The 19,773-nt window shown below is 42.0% G+C and overlaps 1 non-coding gene and 1 pseudogene across 1 annotated transcript; one reads left to right on the plus strand and one right to left on the minus strand.

The window, feature by feature from the left end:
- Window positions 1-707: 707 nt before the first annotated feature.
- Window positions 708-825, minus strand: LOC126290627 (5S ribosomal RNA; annotated as a pseudogene).
- Window positions 826-19,112: 18,287 nt separating this feature from the next.
- Trnas-cga (transfer RNA serine (anticodon CGA)) lies at window positions 19,113-19,187 on the plus strand. The gene has a single exon. It is a non-coding gene; the product is annotated as a tRNA-Ser (tRNA).
- The last annotated feature ends 586 nt before the right edge of the window (window positions 19,188-19,773 follow it).

Consider the following 19,773-nt stretch of genomic DNA (forward strand, 5'->3'; position numbering starts at 1 on the left):
TCTACGCGAAACATAGAAAAGATCCAGTGCACAACTACACGATTCCTCCTGTATTCGTTTAGTGAGCGTGAGAGTACCACTAAAATGCTCTACGAATTGGAGTGCAAGAGGTTAGAGGAAAGAGAGACTTACTCCCAAGAGCCCATGTTCCCGAATCAGTCTCGGAACGTACTACTTCCTCCAACTTGCACATCTCGTTATTTTGGCTCATACGAAGGACACCAAACAAACTTTCTTCCCGGTTACCATCGGGAACCGATTAGGAAGGGAGGTTGGTGGTACTTTCTACCCTCTGTCGCATACGGTATGGTGTGTCGCGGAGTACGAGATAGGTGTAAGTATAGAAGACCAAGTATGACTGCAATGCCGTCAAAAAGCATATCGGGAGAGATTCTACACAAGGTGTTCGTCATTTTGAATAGCAGCTGTATAGTTCTGCCTGTTACCAAACCTTACACTCATTAAGGGAAAGGTACCCTAGCATATTTGAAGTACCTTCACTGACGCCAATTAAGGTACCGTAGCAGGCTGGGCAAACAGAGAGCTGATGTGACTTCGATGAGCCAAAGACGGGCACGGATAGGAGGGGCGTGTGTTCAGCACACCGCTCTCCCGGTCGTTATGATGGTTTTCTTTGACCGGAGCCGCTACTATTCTGTCAAGTAGCTCCTAAATTGGGATTACGATGCTGAGTGCATCCCGGAAAGGGGCAACAGCGCATGGCGACCCGGATGGTTACCTATCCAACTGCTGGCCACGCCCGACAGCGCTTAACTTCGGTGATCTGACGGGAACCGGTGTATCCACTGCGCCAAGGCCGTTGCCTCAGGTATATTGAAAGTTCATAATTTATCAGAGAAAGCTTCGCAGCATAAATGCTGCTTTTGTGAGCAGTAAAGGTCACCAGACCAGAAATGGAATAAAAGTTCATCATTTATCAGAGAAAGCTTAGGAATCAGATGAAAGGTAATTAGACGGAAAGAATAATGTAAAAACCAGTGTCATTTTTAATGCTGTCGTACGACTCAAAATTATATACTGTAAGGATCTGAAACAAAATGTTTAGTTCAATATCAAATGACCGGAAATGAAAACGTCAGATGGTGCGAGGTGTTGAACAAACACTGCGTGTGAAACACATAAAAATCAACTACTTTGCACGTCAAAGTTGGTGCTGTTAGTTTGAAAAATAATACAGAGTCTATGATTCTTCCGACGTGGAACTTACCACTGTCTATAGTTCATGAGTAATTGTCAGAGCATTACTCGCTATAAAAAGTTACAAATGTGTATTTAATGTATGATACATTTGAATGAAGTGACTGAATCCACAAACCTCCCACAACGTGCAAAGAGAATTTTGCAAGCATCGTTCGAACAATGAAAAAAAATTATTGCCGTAGATGGAATATGAGCTGCTGAAGCCACGGAGATCTATACTTCCAACGGCAAACTTTGACACCTGGTAGCAGTGTTGCCAGTTTTGGACTGCTAAGCGCAAACGGCCGCTGGCGGCGCCTAAGCTACGTGCCTGTGAACGGTGCACGTCTATACAGCTGCGGCAGCATGAGGCCTCGCCATTGAGACGTAGGCAAAATAGCGTTACGGTGGTAGACGCGTAACGCAGCCGCGCCGAGCTCTCTTCTATTGCCAGGACTCTTTCTTTGCTGTACAGACTGTAGCCCGGATGCCCAACATGAAATTTCACACCTGGACATTAAAATTGCTACACCAAGAAGAAATGTAGGTGATAAACGGGTATTCATTGGACAAGTATATTACACTAGAACTGACATGTGATTAATTTTCACACAATCAGTACCCAGAACAACTACCTCTGGCCGTACTAACGGCCTAGATACGCCTGGGCGTTGAGTCAAACAGAACTTGGATGGCATGTACATGTACAGCTGCCATGCAGCTTCAACACGATACCACAGTTCATCAAGAGTAGTGACTGGCGTGTTGTGATGAGCCAGTTGCTCGGCCACCGTTTACCAGACGTTTTCAATTGGTGAGAGATCTGGAGAATGTGCTGGCCAGGGCAGCAGTCGAACATTTTCTGAATCCAGAAAGGCCCATACTGGACTTGCAACATGCTGCCGTGCTTTATTCTGCTGAAATGTAGGGTTTCACAGGTATCGAATGAAGGGTAGAGCCACGAGTCATAACACGTCTGAAATGTAACGTCCACTGTTCAGAGTGCCGTCAATGCGAACAAGAGGTGACCGAGACGTGTAACCAAAGGCACCCCATACCATCACGCCGGGTGATACGCCAGTATGGCTATGGCGAATACACGCTTCCAATGTGCGTTCATCGCAATGTCGCCAAACACGGATGCGACCTTCATGATGCTGTAAACAGAAACTGGATTCATACGAAAAAAATGACTTTTTGCCATTAGTGCACCCAAGTTCGTCGCTGAGAACACCATTGCAGGCGGTCCTATCTGTGATACAGCGTCAAGGGTAACCGCAGCCATGGTCTCCGAGCTGATAGACCGTGCTGGTGGGGAGGCTTGCGTGCCTCAGCGATACAGATAGACGTACCGTAGGTGCAACCACAACGGAGGGGTATCTGTTGAGAGGCCAGACAAACGTGTGGTTCCTGAAGAGGGGCAGAAGCCCTTTCAGTAGTTGCAGGGGCAACAGTCTGGATGATTGACTCATCTGGCCTTGTAACAATAACCAAAACAGCCTTGCTGTGCTGGTACTGCGAACGGCTGAAAGAAAGGGGAAACTACAACCGTAATTTTTCCCGAGGGCATGCAGCTTTATTGCATGATCAAATGATGATGGCGTCCTCTTGGGTAAAATATTCCGGAGGTAAAATAGTCCCCCATTCGGATCCCCGGGCGGGGACTACTCAAGAGGACGTCGTTATCAGGAGAAAGAAAACTGGAGTTCTACGGATCGGAGCGTGGAATGTCAGATCCCTTAATCGGGCAGGTAGGTTAGAAAATTTAAAAAGGGAAATGGATAGGCTAAAGTTAGATATAGTGGGAATTAGTGAAGTTCGGTGGCAGGAGGAACAAGACTTCTGGTCAGGTGAATACAGGGTTATAAATACAAAATCAAATAGGGGTAATGCAGGAGTAGGTTTAATAATGAATAGGAAAATAGGAATGCGGGTAAGCTACTACAAACAACATAGTGAACGCATTATTGTGGCCAAGATAGATACGAAGCCCACACCTACTACAGTAGTACAAGTTTATATGCCAACTAGCTCTGCAGATGACGAAGAAATTGAAGAAATGTATGATCAAATAAAACAAATTATTCAGATAGTGAAGAGTGACGAAAATTTAATAGTCATGGGTGACTGGAATTCGGCAGTAGGAAAAGGGAGAGAAGGAAACGTATCAGGTGAATATAAACTGGGGCAAAGAAATAAAAGAGGAAGCCGCCTGGTAGAATTTTGCACAGAGCACAACTTAATCATATCCAACACTTGGTTCAAGAATCATAAAAGAAGGCTGTATACATGGAAGAAGCCTGGAGATACTGACAGGTTTCAGATAGATTATATAATGGTACGACAGAGATTTAGGAACCAGGTTTTAAATTGTAAGACATTTCCAGGGGCAGATGTGGGCTCTGACCACAATCTGTTGGTTATGACCTGTAGATTAAAACTGAAGAAGCTGCAAAAAGGTGGGAATTTAAGGAGATGGGACCTGGATAAACTAAAAGAACCAGAGGTTGTACGGAGTTTCAGGGAGAGCATAAGGGAGCAATTGACAGGAATGGTGGAAAGAAATACAATAGAAGAAGAATTGGTAGCTTTGAGGGATGAAGTAGTGAAGGCAGCAGAGGATCAATTAAGTAAAAAGACGAGGGCTAGTAGAAATCCTTGGGTAACAGAAGAAATATTGAATTTAATTGATGAAAGGAGAAAATATAAAAATGCAGTAAATGAAGCAGGCAAAAAGGAATACAAACGTCTAAAAAATGACATCGACAGGAAGTGCAAAATGGCTAAGCAGGGATAGCTAGAGGACAAATGTAAGGATGTAGAGGTTTATCTCACTACGGGTAAGATACATACTGCCTACAGGAAAATTAAAGAGACCTTTTGAGAAAAGAGGACCACATGTATGAATATTAAGAGCTCAGATGGAAAGCCAGTTCTAACCAAAGAAGGGAAAGCAGGAAGGTGGAAGGAGTATATAGGGGGTCTATACAAGGGCGATGTACTTAAGGACAATATTATGGAAATGGAAAAGGATGTAGATGAAGATGAAACGGGGGATAGGATACTGCGTGAGGAGTTTGACAGAGCACTGAAAGACCTGAGTCGAAACAAGGCCCCCGGAGTAGACAACATTCCATTGGAACTACGGACGGCCTTGGGAGAGCCAGTCCTGACAAAACTCTACCAGCTGGTGAGCAAGGTGTATGAGACAGGCGAAATACCCTCAGACTTCAGGAAGAATATAATAATTATAATCCCAAAGAAAGCAGGTGTTGACAGATGTGAAAATTACCGAACAATCAGTTTAATAAGTCACAGCTGAAAAATACTAACGCGAATTCTTTACAGACGAATGGAAAACTCGAAGAAGCCGACCTCGGGGAAGATCAGTTTGAATTCCGTAGAAATTTTGGAACACGTGAGGCAATACTGTCCCTACGACTTATCTTAGAAGCTAGATTAAGGACGGGCAAAACGACGTTTCTAGCATTTGTAGACTTAGAGAAAGCTTTTGACAATGTTGACTGCAATACGCTCTTTCAAATTCTTAAGGTGGCAGGGGTAAAATACAGGGAGCGAAAGGCTATTTACAATTTGTACAGAAACCAGATGGCAGTTATAAGAGTCGAGGGACATGAAAGGGAAGCAGTGGTTGGGAAGGGAGTGAGACAGGGCTGTAGTCTCTCCCCGATATTATTCAATCTGTATATTCAGCAAGCAGCGAAGGAAACAAAAGAAATATACGGAGTAGGTATTAAAGTCCATGGAGAAGAAATAAAAACTTTGAGGTTAGCTGATGACATCGTAATTCTGTCAGAGACAGCAAAGGACTTGGAAGAGCATTTGAACGGAATGGATAGTGTCTTGAAAGGAGGATATAAGATGACCATCAACAAAAGCAAAACGAGGATAATGGAATGTAGTCGAATTAAGTCGGGTGATGCTGAGTGAATTAGATTAGGAAGTGAGACACTTAAAGTAGTAAAGGAATTTTGCTATTTGGGGGCCAAAATAACTGATGATGCTCGAAGTAGAGAGGATATAAAATGTAGGCTGACAATGGCAAGGAAAGCGTTTCTGAAGAAGAGAAATTTGTTAACATCGAGTATAGATTTAAGTGTCAGGAAGTCGTTTCTGAAGCTATTTGTATGGAGTGTAGCCATGTATGGAAGTGAAACATGGACGACAAATAGTTTGGACACGAAGAGAATAGAAGCTTTCGAAATGTGGTGCTACAGAAGGATGCTGAAGATTAGATGAGTAGATCACATAACTAATGAGGAAGTATTGAATCGGATTGGTGTCAGGAAGTCGTTTCTGAAGCTATTTGTATGGAGTGTAGCCATGTATGGAAGTGAAACATGGACGATAAATAGTTTGGACAAGAAGACAATAGAAGCTTTCGAAATGTGGTGCTACAGAAGGATGCTGAAGATTAGATGGGTACATCACATAACTAATGAGGAAGTATTGAATCGGATTGGGGAGAAGAGAAGTTTGTGGCACAACTTGACATGTTCTGAGGCATCAAGGGATCACCAATTTCCTATTGGAGGGCACCGTTAAGGGAGACTAATAGATGACTACACTAAGCAGATTCAAAAGGATGTAGGTTGCAGTAGGTACTGGGAGATGAAGGAGCTTGCACAGGATAGAGTAGCATGGAGAGCAGCATCAAACCAGTTTGGGGACTGAAGACCACAACAATAACAACAACAGGAAGACTTAAGATCAAATGATGCAAAAGGGATGTATAACATTACATCGCAATTGCTAAAATCATTGGGAGAACTGGCAACAAAATTATTATTCATGTTGGTGTGTGGAATGAATCAGACTGGCGATGTATCATCAGACATTCGGGAAAATGTCGTCCACACAGTTCCCAAGATAGCAATAGCCGACGAGTGCGAGAAATATCGCACAGCCAGCTAAACAAAAATTACATACAGAAGAATGGAAAAGAAAATTAATGATCTGTTAGACGACGATGTTTGCCTTTAGGAAAGGTAAAGGCACCACAGGAGCCGTTCTGACGTTGCGGCTGATTGTGGAAGAAAGACTGAAGCTAAATCAAGACACGTTCATAGGATGTGTCGACCTGGAAAAAGTGTTCCACTATGTCAAATAGTGCAAGATACTGATAATTCTGGGAAAAATAGGGGTAAACTATAGCGAAAGACGGCAGTATACATTACGTAGAAGAACCAAGATGGAACAATAAAACTGGAAAACCTAGATCGAAGTGTTCGGATTTTTTACTACTACTGTTCAATCTGTGCATCGGAGCAATAGCGAAAATAACACAAAGGTTCAGTATTGGGATTAAAATTCAATGTGAAAGGGTATCAATGATAAGATTCGCTGATGACATTGGTATCCTCAATGAAAGTGAAGAAGAATTACAGGATCTTTCGAATGGAACTACCTCAGACAAAAAGGGCATTCCTGCGCATTCCTGACCAAGAGAAGTCTACTAGTACCAAGCACAGGTCTTAATTTGAGGAAGAAATGTCTGAGAATGTACATCTGGAGGACAGCATTATATGGCAGAGAATCATGGACGGTGGTGAAAGGGGAACAGAAGGGAGTCGAAACATTTGAGATTTGGTGCTCCAGATGAATGTCAAATATTTGGTTGGGTGATAAGATAAGGAACGAGTATTTTATACACAGAATCGGAGAGGAAAACACTGACAAAAGGAAGGGACAGGATACCTCTCAAGGTACTAGAGGGAGCTGTCTAGAATAGAAATTGTAGAGGAGGACAGAGATTAGAATGCACCCAGCAAGGACGCATACCGAATGTGCTACATCGAGATTGAAAGGTCGGCAAAGGAGAAGAATTCCTGGCGGGCCACTCCAAACCAGTCTGAAGACATATGATTCAAAAAAGAAATAAAAGATTAAAAAATTGCTCAACGTATTCCTCCGCGTTTATTGTTAGCTCAGTGAAGCGTCCTTCCCGAGAAACGTGGATCACGCCCTACCGAGTACAGTCACATTCGATTATCACGGTGAATTTACGCTGCAGCCTCGCAGCTAGCGAACCGCCTTAGTGGTTCGTGTACTTGCCCTGCAGCTGTATTAGGCTGCCCTTCCAGCAGCTGGGAACCGCGCCAGCCGAGGATTTGGCTACAGCTTCACCATTAACGTGTCGTGGCAGTCGAACAGCAAAACGTCGAATTCCCTGTTCGTGTGATAAAAAACCGTTGAACAGCAAGCAAACAGTGTAACTTCTAACTCCATTAAGTACAATCTCTAAGAATAATAAAACTATATAAGGTAAAACTCCGTAGAAAACGAAAACTACAAGAGAGTACGAGTAGCAAAAAAATTTTTCGCAGACATAGGATATTTCATCTGCGTGAAGTACATGTAATGTGAAATCTTATTGTCATATACTGAAGGCACAAAACGCAATACTTACAGCCAGTCGTGTGGTAATCTCTCACTCCTTCCGTGGTTCACAACTGGAGTTATCTGCTACACTTATGAGTGACCTGTCAAAAACAGCATCCATGAAGCTACGGATTTCCTACACGTGCACCTCCGACCACACAAAACTTAACAACTGTAGTCTAATCAGGAGTAGAAAGTTCACCCATGTGTTCTGTTCTTGTTACCACGCTATTAATACTCTCGCGACAGAGAAACTGCGTTCTGCTCTATACTTATTTTCATATTATTTGATATCCAGCGCCAACCTCTTCATCTTACAGTAGCACTTGCAACCTTCGTCCTGAATCACATGTAGGATATATTCAAATCTCTGTCTTCTTCTGCAGTTTTTACCCTCTGTAGCTCCCTCCAGCACCATGGGAGCGATTTTTTGATGTCTTAACAGATGCTCTGTCATCCGTCCCTTCTTGTCACTGTTTTCAATATATTCTTTTCTTCGGCGATTCTGCGGAGAACCTCCTCATTTCTTACCTTATCAGTCGATCTAAGTTTTGATATTCAGCTGTAGAACCACATCCTAAAAATTCGATTCTCTTCTGTTTCGGTTTTCCTACAGTTCATCATTCATTACCAAACAATATAGTGCTCCAAACGTACATTCTCAGATATTTCTTCCTCAAATTAAAGCCATGAGTCCCCATTTCGCCTGTGCTGATCTGTTTTTTTATGTTATCCTTGATCGAATACTAGCTTAACGTGGTCTACTTCTTGGTTTTGATGTTGAGTTGCTCGATATTCTCATTTCCGCTTCTTATTATTACTTTCGTCTTTCTTCGTTTTACTCTCAGTCCGTCTTCTGTACTGACTAGATTGTTCTTACCATTCAATGGATCTTGTAACTCTTCTTCACTTACACTCAGGATAGCAATATCATCAGAAAAACTTGTCGTTGATATCGTTTTACCCTGAATTTTAATCACCCTCTTAAACCGTTCTTTTATTTACCTCATTGCTTGTTCGATGTATATAGATTGCACAGTAGGGGAGAAATACAGGGTGTCCCAAAATAATGTATACACTCTTTGAACTCAACATATCTTTAATGAAAGATACAATTTTAAGGTAGTAAATGTTCAAATTGGTGTCCGTCCATCACAATACACCGTCGATAACTACTTACGACTGAGCGGCATGACGACTTTATTGTTTCTAACGGAATAGCGTCACAGGCTTACCCAATTTGCTCTCTTAAGATCACCCAGTGTGTGTGGTCTCGCAGCGTAAACTATGTTCTTGCGAGTACCCCACAGAAATAAGTCTAGGAGAGTTAAATCTAGCGATCGAGTGGGATACTCCACACTACCTCTTCGTCTACCCATCTGGCAGCGAATGTACGATTGCGAAATGCGCTCACATCCAGGTTAAAGTGAGCTGGCACTCCATCCTGTTGAAAGTAGTAATCTTCATTTCCGAATACAACGATAAGACCAGGAGTTATCATTTCCAACATTTCCAAGTACGAGTCACCCGTGACTGTGTTGTCAAAGAAGTACTGTCAACCCTCTGGAAGACAGACTGCCACACCAGACCGTTACTCCTGGTAGATTAATATGCCTTTGCTCTTTGCTCGTTTACGTATGGATTCTCCCTGGTCCAGTAACGCAATTATGGCGGTTAATTGTTCCATCAAATTTAAACATCGTTTCATCTGACTAAAAAATTCAGTTCTGGAAACGTTGCTCTTCTTCACATCTGTTAATGAACCAGTCAAAAAATTCGCATGGAGAAGTCTTGAAATGTAAGAAACTTCTGAGACAGCAAAATTCTATGAACACTGCTTGTTCCACGAGAGTATTGCCTCATACATTCCTTCGGGGATCGTGTGTATGCTTGGATTACTGCATCAACACTCTCATTGTCTGTTGAACTTCTCTTTCTTCCGCTATGTCCCTCCTTCATATGCTGCATCGTTTCTTCGACTTCAAACTTATCTATGATTCTTGTAATTATTACGGTGGTGGTGTTCCAAATTCAACTCTCCAAAAGTCGGCGTACCGCACTAACATTCACTGTTTTCCAGTAACACTTTAACACCAATTTCCGTTGTTCAAACGATAACGCCCTCTTTTCTGACAATCCTGGAACAAAAGAAACCATTGTTATATTTTTCACTGCGTTCTAAATTATTACCCATAAAAATTGTATTTCTGCCTCCTTTAATTAAAGAGATATTCTGTTTCAAAGAGTGTATACATTATTTTGGGACACCCTGTATATCACCCCCTGTGTTACATTCTTTTTAATCAGTTACTTGAGTGCCATTCTCTCTGTTCCCTCTTGTTTCTTGTACATGTTGTGTATTACTTGTCTTTCTCTGTAGATGATTCAGATTTTTCGGATGGTTTCCAACATCTTGCACCATTTGACACTGTCGAACGCTTTTTCCAGGTCGACAAATCCTATGAAAATGTCCTGATTTTCCTTCAGTCTTGTATCCATTATCAAGCAGAACGTCAGAACCACATCTCTGGTACCTTTATCTTTCCTAAAGCTAAGATGATCATTATGTACCAAATCCTTAATTTTTGTTTCCATTCTTCCGTATGGAATGGAGAATACAAGGTCTACCTGCCAGGAGTCAAAGCAGGAATAGCACAATGGGGTGTAGGGCTTTACATCAGGAAAGAAATGGAACCCAGCGTAGGTGCAGTAAGGTATGTAAACGAACGACTGATGTGGATAGATTTGACAGCGTCTAGCAAGAAAATTAGGATTGTGTCAGTATATTCGCACTGTGAAGGGACAGATCAAGATAAGATGGATAGTTTTTATGAGGCACTCAGTGATGTAGTTGTTAGAGTAAAGGACAAGGACAGTGTTCTGCTCATGGGTGATTTTAATGCCAGGATTGGAAATCGAACAGAGTATGAAAAGGTTATGGGTAAATTTGGAGAGGATATGGAGGCCAACAGGAACGGGAAACAACTCTTAGATTTCTGTGCCAGTATGGGCTTAGTAATCACAAACTCCTTTTTTAAACATAAGAACATTCACCGGTATACTTGGGAAGGCAGGGGAACCAGATCTGTCATTGACTATATAATAACAGATCAGGAATTCAGGAAGGCTGTGAGGGACACACGTGTATTCAGGGGATTCTTTGATGACACTGATCATTATTTAATCTGCAGTGAAATTGGGATTGTGAGGCCGAAAGTGCAAGAGGTCAGGTCCATATGGAGGAGGATAAGAGTGGAGAAACTTCAGGCACAAGTACATAACAGCGATCTCAGAAAGGTACCAGTTAGTTGAATGTAGTCAATTACAGTCACTGGAAAAGGAATGGGCAAGACACAGGGACACAGTACTAGAAGTGGCTAAAGAATGTCTGGGAACAGTAGTGTATAAAAGAAGGATGAAGCAAAGAGCTTGGTGGAATGACACAGTCAAGGCAGCCTGTAAAAGGAAAAAGAAGGCGTTTTCAAAATGGCTACATACTAGAACTCAGGTAGACAGAGAAAGTTATGTTGAAAAAGAAACAAAGCCAAACAGACAATTGCAGCATCCAAGAAGAAATCTTGGGAAGACTTTGGAAACAGTTTGGAGACTTTGGGTCAAGCTGCTGGAAAACCATTCTGGAGTGTAATTAGCACTCTTCGAAAGGGAGATAAGAAGGAAATGACAAGTATTTTGGACAGGTCAGGAAAACAGCTGGTGAATCCTGTGGATGCCTTGGGCAGATGGAGGGAATATTTTGAAGAGTTGCTCAATGTAGGTGAAAATACGATCAGTAATGTTTCAGACACGTTCATAGGATTTGTCGACCTGGAAAAAGCGTTCGACAATATAAAATGGTGCAAGCTGTTCAAGATTCTGAAAAAAGTAGGGGTAAGCTATAGAGAGAGACGGGTCATATACAATATGTACAACAACCAAGAGGGAATAATAAGAGTGGACGATCAAGAACGAAGTGCTCGTATTAAGAAGGGTGTAAGACAAGGCTGTAGCCTTTCGCCCCTACTCTTCAATCTGTACATCCAGGAAGCAATGATATAAATAAAAGAAAGATTCAGGAGTGGAATTAAAATGCAAGGTGAAAGGATATCAATGATACGATTCGCTGATGACATTGCTATCCTGAGTGAAAGTGAAGAAGAATTAAATGATCTGCTGAACGGAATGAACATTCTAATGAGTACACAGTATGGTTTGAGAGTAAATCGGAGAAAGGAGGAAGTTATTGTCTGTTCTACGAGATTATGGAATAGGAGGCAAACTTTTGCAAGCAATTAAAGGTCTTTACATAGATAGTCAGGCAGGAGTTAGAGTTGACGGTAAATTGAGAACAGCGAGAAACTTAACATCAGGATTGATGGTCACGAAGTCAATGAAGTTAAGGAATTCTGCTACCTAGGCAGGAAAATAACCAATGACGGACGGAGCAAGGAAGACATCAAAAGCAGACTCGCTATGGCAAAAAAGGCATTTCTGGCCAAGAGAAGTCTACTAATATCAAATACCGGCCTTAATTTGAGGAAGAAATTTCTGAGGATGTACGTCTGGAGTACAGCATTGTATGGTAGTGAAACATGGACTGTGGGAAAACCGGAACAGAAGAGAATCGAAGCATTTGAAAAAAAAAAGTTTCAGATTTCGAGGTAGAATGTGATAGGAATGATGATGGAAATAGGATCACATTTGAGGAAGTGGAGAAAATGGTCAATAGATTGCAGTGCAATAAAGCAGCTGGGGTGGATGAAATAAAGTCGGAACTCATCAAATACAGTGGAACGTCAGGTCTTAAGTGGCTACACAGGATAATTGAAATGGCCTGGGAGTCGGGACAGGTTCCATCAGACTGGGCAAAAGCAGTAATCACACCAATCTTTAAACATGGAAACAGAAAAGATTGTAACAACTACAGAGGTATCTCTTTAATCGGCGTTGTGGGTAAAATCTTCCTAGGTATTGTTGAAAGGAAAGTGCGAGTATTAGTTGAGGACCAATTGGATGAAAACCAGTGTGGGTTTAGGCCTCTTAGAAGTTGTCAGGACCAGATCTTTAGTTTACGGCAAATAATGGAGAAGTGTTACGAGGGGAACAAGGAATTGTATCTATGCTTTATAGATCTAGAAAAGGCATATGACTGGGTTCCTAGGAGGAAGTTATTGTCTGTTCTACGAGATTATGGAATAGGAGGCAAACTTTTGCAAGGAATTAAAGGTCTTTACATAGATAGTCAGGCAGGAGTTAGAGTTGACGGTAAATTGAGTTCATGGTTCAGAGTAACTTCAGGGATAATACAAGGCTGCAACCTGTCTCCACTGTTGTTCATATTACTTATGGATCATATGTTGAAAACAATAGACTGGCTGGGTGAGATCAAGATATGTGAACACAAAATAAGCAGGCTTGCATATGCGGATGACTTAGTTGTGATGGCAGATTCGATTGAAATTTTGCAAAGCAATATTTCAGAGCTAGATCAGAAATGTACGGACTATGGTATGAAGATTAGCATCTCCAAAACGAAAGTAATGTCAGTGGGAAAGAAATATAAACGGATTGAGTGCCAAATAGGAGGAACAAAGTTAGAACAGGTGGACAGTTTCAAGTACTTAGGATGCATATTCTCACAGGATGGCAACATAATGAAAGAACTGGAAGCGAAAGCTAATGCAGTGAGCGCTCAGCTACGAGCTACTCCCTTTGCAAAAAGGAAGTCAGTACCAAGACTAAGTTATCTGTGCACCGTTCAATCTTTCGACCAACTTTGTTGTATGGGAGCGAAAGCTGGGTGGATTCAGGTTACCTTATCAATAAGGTTGAGGTTACGGATATGAAAGTAACTAGGATGATTGTAGGTACTAGTAGATTGGAACAATGGCAGGAGGGTGTCGACAATGAGGAAATCAAAGAAAAACTGGGAATGAACTCTATAGCTGTAGTAGTCAGGGCGAACAGGCTTAGATGGTGGGGTCATGTTACACACATGGGAGAAACAAGGTTACCCAAGAGACTCATGGGTTCAGCAGTAGAGGGTAGGAAGAGTCGGGGCAGACCAAGGAGAAGGTACCTAGATTCGGTTAAGAATGATTTTGAAGTAATAGGTTTAACATCAGAAGAGGCACCAATGTTAGCATTGAATGGGGGATCATGGAGGAATTTTATAGGGGGGCTATGCTCCAGACTGAACGCTGAAAGGCATAATCAGTCTTTAATGATGATGATGATGATGATGGTGATGATTCTTCCGTATATTATTCTTGTGAGCAACTTCAGTGCTTGAACTGACAAGCTTGTATTGCAATAGTTCTCTCACCTGCCTTCAGAATTGTATGGATCTAGGTTTTCAAAAAGTCGGATGGCATGTCTTCAGTCTCAAAAATTGTACACAGACTGAACAGTCTCTTGGTTGTCACTTCCCCGAATGATTTTGAAATTATAATGGGGTATGGTTTATCTCTTCTGCCTTTTTTGCTAAAGTTTCTAAAACTTTTTAAATTCTGACTCGAATACTAGATGTCCTACATCTTTCACATCGACTCCAATTTCTTCCTTGATCACGCCATCAGACAACTCCGCCCCCTCTCAAATGCCTTCAATGCGCTCTTTCCATCTTTTCACTCTCTTCTACGTTTAACAATAGAAATCCCATTACTCTCTTGATGTTGGCCCCCTTGCTTTTAATTTCACCGAATGTTGTTTTCACGTTCCGGCACGCTGAATCCGTCATCCTCACGGTCACTTCTTTTTCTATTTCTTTATATTTTTCCTGCAGCAATTTCACTTGCTTTTCCTGCACTTCCTATACATTTCACTCCTAAGTAATTTACATTGCCGCATTCCTGCAGTACCTTAACATTTCTGTACGACCGTCTTCCGTCGATAAGTTGATCTATTTCTTCTGTTCTCCAAGGTTTTTTTGCGCTTACCTATTTGATACCTACGTTTCTCTTCCCAGCATCTGACAGTTCTTTATTGTTATGTCGTCTGCAAACGAATTGCTTGCTGCGTTATTCCTTATGGCAATATCCCCATCTGTAGCGAACTTCAAATGCGTCTCGTCCTTCCTCAGTATTTAAGCATCCTACTTCCTTCCGCACTGTTTCTTCGGCATTCGCTATTACTAGCTGAAATTTGCTGCAGAACTCAGTCTTTCTCCTCTCTCGTTCCTACTACCAAGTCCATATTCACCGTATCCCTTTCTTCTGCTTCTTCCCCTACAACATCATTCCAGTCCATCATGACGTATTGAATTATCATTTCACTATCCTCGTGTAGGTAGCGACAGATTTTTGTCGTATGAAACTTCTCTAAGACATGAAACACAACCTGTTTGCCGCCCCTGTGGGTCACTGAAGAACAGCATACCACATTAGACCCTTCGAAAGGCATGGCCACATGAGCACGACTGGTGGGGCAAATATAGCGCCTGCCTTGTCAGATATAAAATAAAAAATATACGAACCAAGCATTTAATACGGTGCTTGACAACACGCAGTGCCGGGTTTCAGTGCCTTAGAGTTTCTCACTCTCATTCACGCTAGGATAGCAACGCAGTAACTGATACAAAAGTAGAGACTATTTCCAGTAACGTCATATCATCGTATCTAGGTTCCTCCTGAGGGGGTGTTTGTTTACATTAGCGTTGAACCTACTATGAGAAATGTATAGCTTGTTCTACGTTGCCAAATATGAAACTTCTTATTCCACGTAGCATGTTGTAATGTAATGCTTTGATATAACTAATTTTAAAGGTACTGCGTTAGTGTGTTTTCAACGACAGTGTGTATCTGAAAACGCAGGAAAGAATGATGAAATGAGGCGAAATACCATAATGAAGCGGACGTGTGGTGATAAACATCGCTGGGAACGAAAATACATTCTAATAATAATGAGTCGCGTGATAGCGGGCGCAGTCGGTGGCCCCTCCTCTCTCCTGTTCATCAATGTTAACCGCGGTACGCATGGATCCGCGCTTCGACACGGCCAGTTATTTCCCATTTTATTGCTCGTTAGAGACCATTATGGACAAAGGGAATGGTTCATGCATTATTCATTTTCAGCAGGAAATAATGCATCCTGAAATTGCTAAACGTTTGTAAATCATGTCGCAGAACAAACAAGTTAGCAGTGTCGACTGTATTTACAGACTCTGTTGTCCGTCTGACTATGGGCGAACTCCAATTAAATATCTATTCCAGGGTTCGTATCGCAGGGCACCAGGAACTTTTAAACATAGGTTGTGGATAGAGCAAACAGTACCAGTTTAGTACTAGAATTGATCTTTGTATGTCCATCAGTTCGCTTACAGAAGATATGGAAAACAGTGGAGGTATCTCTGTACCATTTATATTGTTACACTGATGTTTGAAGCTGCAGATGACCGAGAAAAGCGACATATTGATAAGAGCACAAGCACGAGCTACATATCCGTTAGTTGATAAAACTAATTAGCGAACATCAAACGGAATTTGCTAACCGCACATAAAGTTACAACTGTAAAATTAAATGCTTTATTGCTAGCTTTCCCATTCGTTTCTACTTTTCAGGAATAACCTCCATTTTTAACATACTGTCCTGGTATCCCAAAAACAGTTTGCGAAAGCAGAATATTCCGGATTCGGTCAATTTTTATTTTTAGTCACCAAACGTAAAGGATGATTTATACAGAACAGAGACAAATTTGCTCTGAATTTTTTAGTAATTGTGTGAGTATGACGTATGTTGGCACTGTGCTGATAGAGAGCATCATGACTGATACATGGATTAGTGATCACAAGGTCGTTGTAGCTAGGCTCAAAACCATTTTTTCCAAACATCAGAAACAAACGCAAAATAATTTTATTTAAAAAAGCGGATAAAGTGTCACTAGAAGCCTTCCTAAAAGACAATTTCCATTCCTTCCGAACTGACTATGCGAATGTAGACGAGATGTGGCTCAAATTCAAAGATATAGTACCAAAAGCAATTGAGATATTCATACCTCATAAATTGGTAAGAGATGGAACGGATCCCCCGTGGTACACAAAAAAGGTCCGCACGCTGTTGCAGAGGCAACGGAAAAAGCATGCGGAGTTCAGAAGAACGCGAAATCCCGAAGATGGGCTAAAATTTACAGACGCGTGAAATTTGGCACGTACTTCGATGCGAGATGCCTTTAATAGGTTCCACAACGAAACATTGTCTCCAAATTTGGTAGAAAATCCGAAGAAATTCTGGTCGTATGTAAAGTACACAAGCGGAAGACGAAGTCAATACCTTCGCTGCGCAGTGCCGATGGTACTGTTATCGACGACTATGCCGCTAAAGCGGAGTTATTGAACGCAGTTTTCCGAAATTCCTTCACCAGGGAAGACGAATGGAAGATTCCAGAATTTGAAACACGAACATCTGCTAGCATGAGTTTCTTAGAAGTAGATACCTTAGGGGTTGCGAAGCAACTCAAATCGCTTGATACGGGCAAGTCTTCAGGTCCAGATTGTATACCGATTAGGTTCCTTTCAGATTACGCTGATACTATAGCTCCCTACTTAGCACTCATATACAACCGCTCGCTCACCGATAGATCTGTACCTACAGATTGGAAAATTGCGCAGGTCGCACCAGTGTTCAAGAAGGGTAGTAGGAGTAATCCATTTAACTACAGACCTATATCATTGACGTCGTTTTGCAGTAGGGTTTTGGAGCATATACTGTATTCAAACATTATGAATCACCTCGAAGGGAACGATCTATTGACACGTAATCAGCATGGCTTCAGAAAACATCGCTCTTCTGCAATGCAGCTAGCTCTTTATTCGCACGAAGTAATGGCCGCTATCGACAGGGGATCTCAAGTTGATTCCGTATTTCTAGATTTCCGGAAAGCTTTTGACACCGTTCCTCACAAGCGACTTCTAATCAAGCAGCGGAGCTATGGGGTATCGTCTCAGTTGTGCGACTGGATTCGTCATTTCCTGTCAGGAAGGTCGCAGTTCGTAGTAATAGACGGCAAATCATCGAGTAAAACTGAAGTGATGTCAGGTGTTCCCCAGGGAAGCGTCCTGGGACCTCTGCTGTTCCTGATCTATATAAATGACCTGGGTGACAATCTGAGCAGTTTTCTTAGATTGTTCGCAGATGGTGCTGTAATTTACCGTCTAGTAAGGTCATCCGAAGACCAGTATCAGTTGCAAAGCGATTTAGAAAAGATTGCTGTATGGTGTGTCAGGTGGCAGTTGACGCTAAATAACGAAAAGTGTGAGATGATCCACATGAGTTCCAAAAGAAATCCGTTGGAATTCGATTACTCGATAAATAGTACAATTCTCAAGGCTGTCAATTCAACGAAATACCTGGGTGTTAAAATTACGAACAACTTCAGTTGGAAGGACCACATAGATAATATTGTGGGGAAGGCGAGCCAAAGGTTGCGTTTCATTGGCAGGACACTTAGACGATGCAACAAGTCCACTAAAGAGACAGCTTACACTACACTCGTTCGTCCTCTGTTAGAATATTGCTGCGCGGTGTGGGATCCTTACCAGGTGGGATTGACGGAGGACATCGAAAGGGTGCAAAAAAGGGCAGCTCGTTTTGTATTATCACGTTATAGGGGAGAGAGTGTGGCAGATATGATACACGAGTTGGGATGGAAGTCAGTACAGCATAGACGTTTTTCGTCGCGGCGAGACCTTTTTACGAAATTTCAGTCACCAGCTTTCTCTTCCGAATGCGAAAATATTTTGTTGAGCCCAACCTACATAGGTAGGAATGATCATCAAAATAAAATACGAGAAATCTGAGCTCGAACACAAAGGTTTAGGTGTTCGTTTTTCCCGCTCGCTGTTCGGGAGTGGAATAGTAGAGAGATAGTATGATTGTGGTTCGATGAACCCTCTGCCAAGCACTTAAATGTGAATTGCAGAGTAGTCATGTAGATGTAGACTGTGCTTCGCTCTCTGGAAACGTTGTGCTGTGTCAAGCTCAAGGTGTACGGTCCAAATTGGCTTTTTCTGGAAAGTTGTCATGGTCGCATCAATAGCATGTCGTGTTCCGTCATTAGTATTAAGTTTCGGCAAAAATGTTATTAAACTTCTTGGCAGATTAAAACTGTGTGCCCGACCGAGACTAGAACTCGGGACCTTTCCCTTTGGCGGGCAAGTGGTCTACCAACTGAGCTACCGAAGCACAACTCACGCCTGGTACTCACAGCTTTACTTCTGCCAGTACCTCGTCTCCTACCTTCCAAACTTTACAGAAGCTCTCCTGCGAACCGCGTTCGAGTCTCGGTCGGGCACACAGTTTTAATCTGCAGGAAGTTTCATATCAGCGCACACTCCGCTGCAGAGTGAAAATCTCATTCTGGAAACAACCCCCAGGCTGTGGCTAAGCCATGGCCCTGCAATATCCTTTCTTTCAGGAGTGCTAATTCTGCAAGGTTCGCAGGAGAGCTTCTGTAAAGTTTGGAAGGTAGGAGACGAGGTACTGACAGAAGTAAAGCTGTGAGTACCGGGCGTGAGTCGTGCTTCGGTAGCTCAGTTGGTAGAGCACTTGCCCGCGAAAGGCAAAGGTCCCGAGTTCGAGTCTCGGTCGAGCACAAAGTTTTAATCTGCCAGGAAGTTTCATATCAGCGCACACTCCGCTGCAGGGTGAAAATCTCATTCTGGAAAAATGTTATTGTCTGGAACTATTACGTCATAAACTGTAGGTCACAGTTTAATACGTAGTTCGTTCCACAACTCACAACTATGATTTTGATAAATAACGTTGTGATAGCCTCCACGTTTTTCGTTAGTAACTGTAAGTGCAAAGTAAACAGTAAACTACTGTCTTGTTCATATAGTTGAGAACATGATCTGTACAATATATGGCGTTAACTTTTCATTCAACATAGTGGACATGAGCTGAAACAATCATGAAGAAGCTTTTCTAAATAAATCGGCGATATATATTACTTAGACTTCCGCGGTTATTGTCATAGTCAATAAAAAATTTCTGGTTTTTTTACCGCATTGTCAATATGTAAAACTAACGACGTTTTGGGCACTTGCAACAGTGACCAAAGGTCGCCAGTTTTACATATTTACAATGCGGTCAAATACCCAGAAAAATGTTACTGAACGAAATCGGCGATACTTAATACAGGCTAAGTACTTTATTCTGAAACATTAGGTAGCCAAGATC

This window comes from Schistocerca gregaria, chromosome 1, assembly GCF_023897955.1.
Source record: "Schistocerca gregaria isolate iqSchGreg1 chromosome 1, iqSchGreg1.2, whole genome shotgun sequence".
In the NCBI taxonomy this organism is placed as follows: Eukaryota; Metazoa; Arthropoda; class Insecta; order Orthoptera; family Acrididae; genus Schistocerca; species Schistocerca gregaria.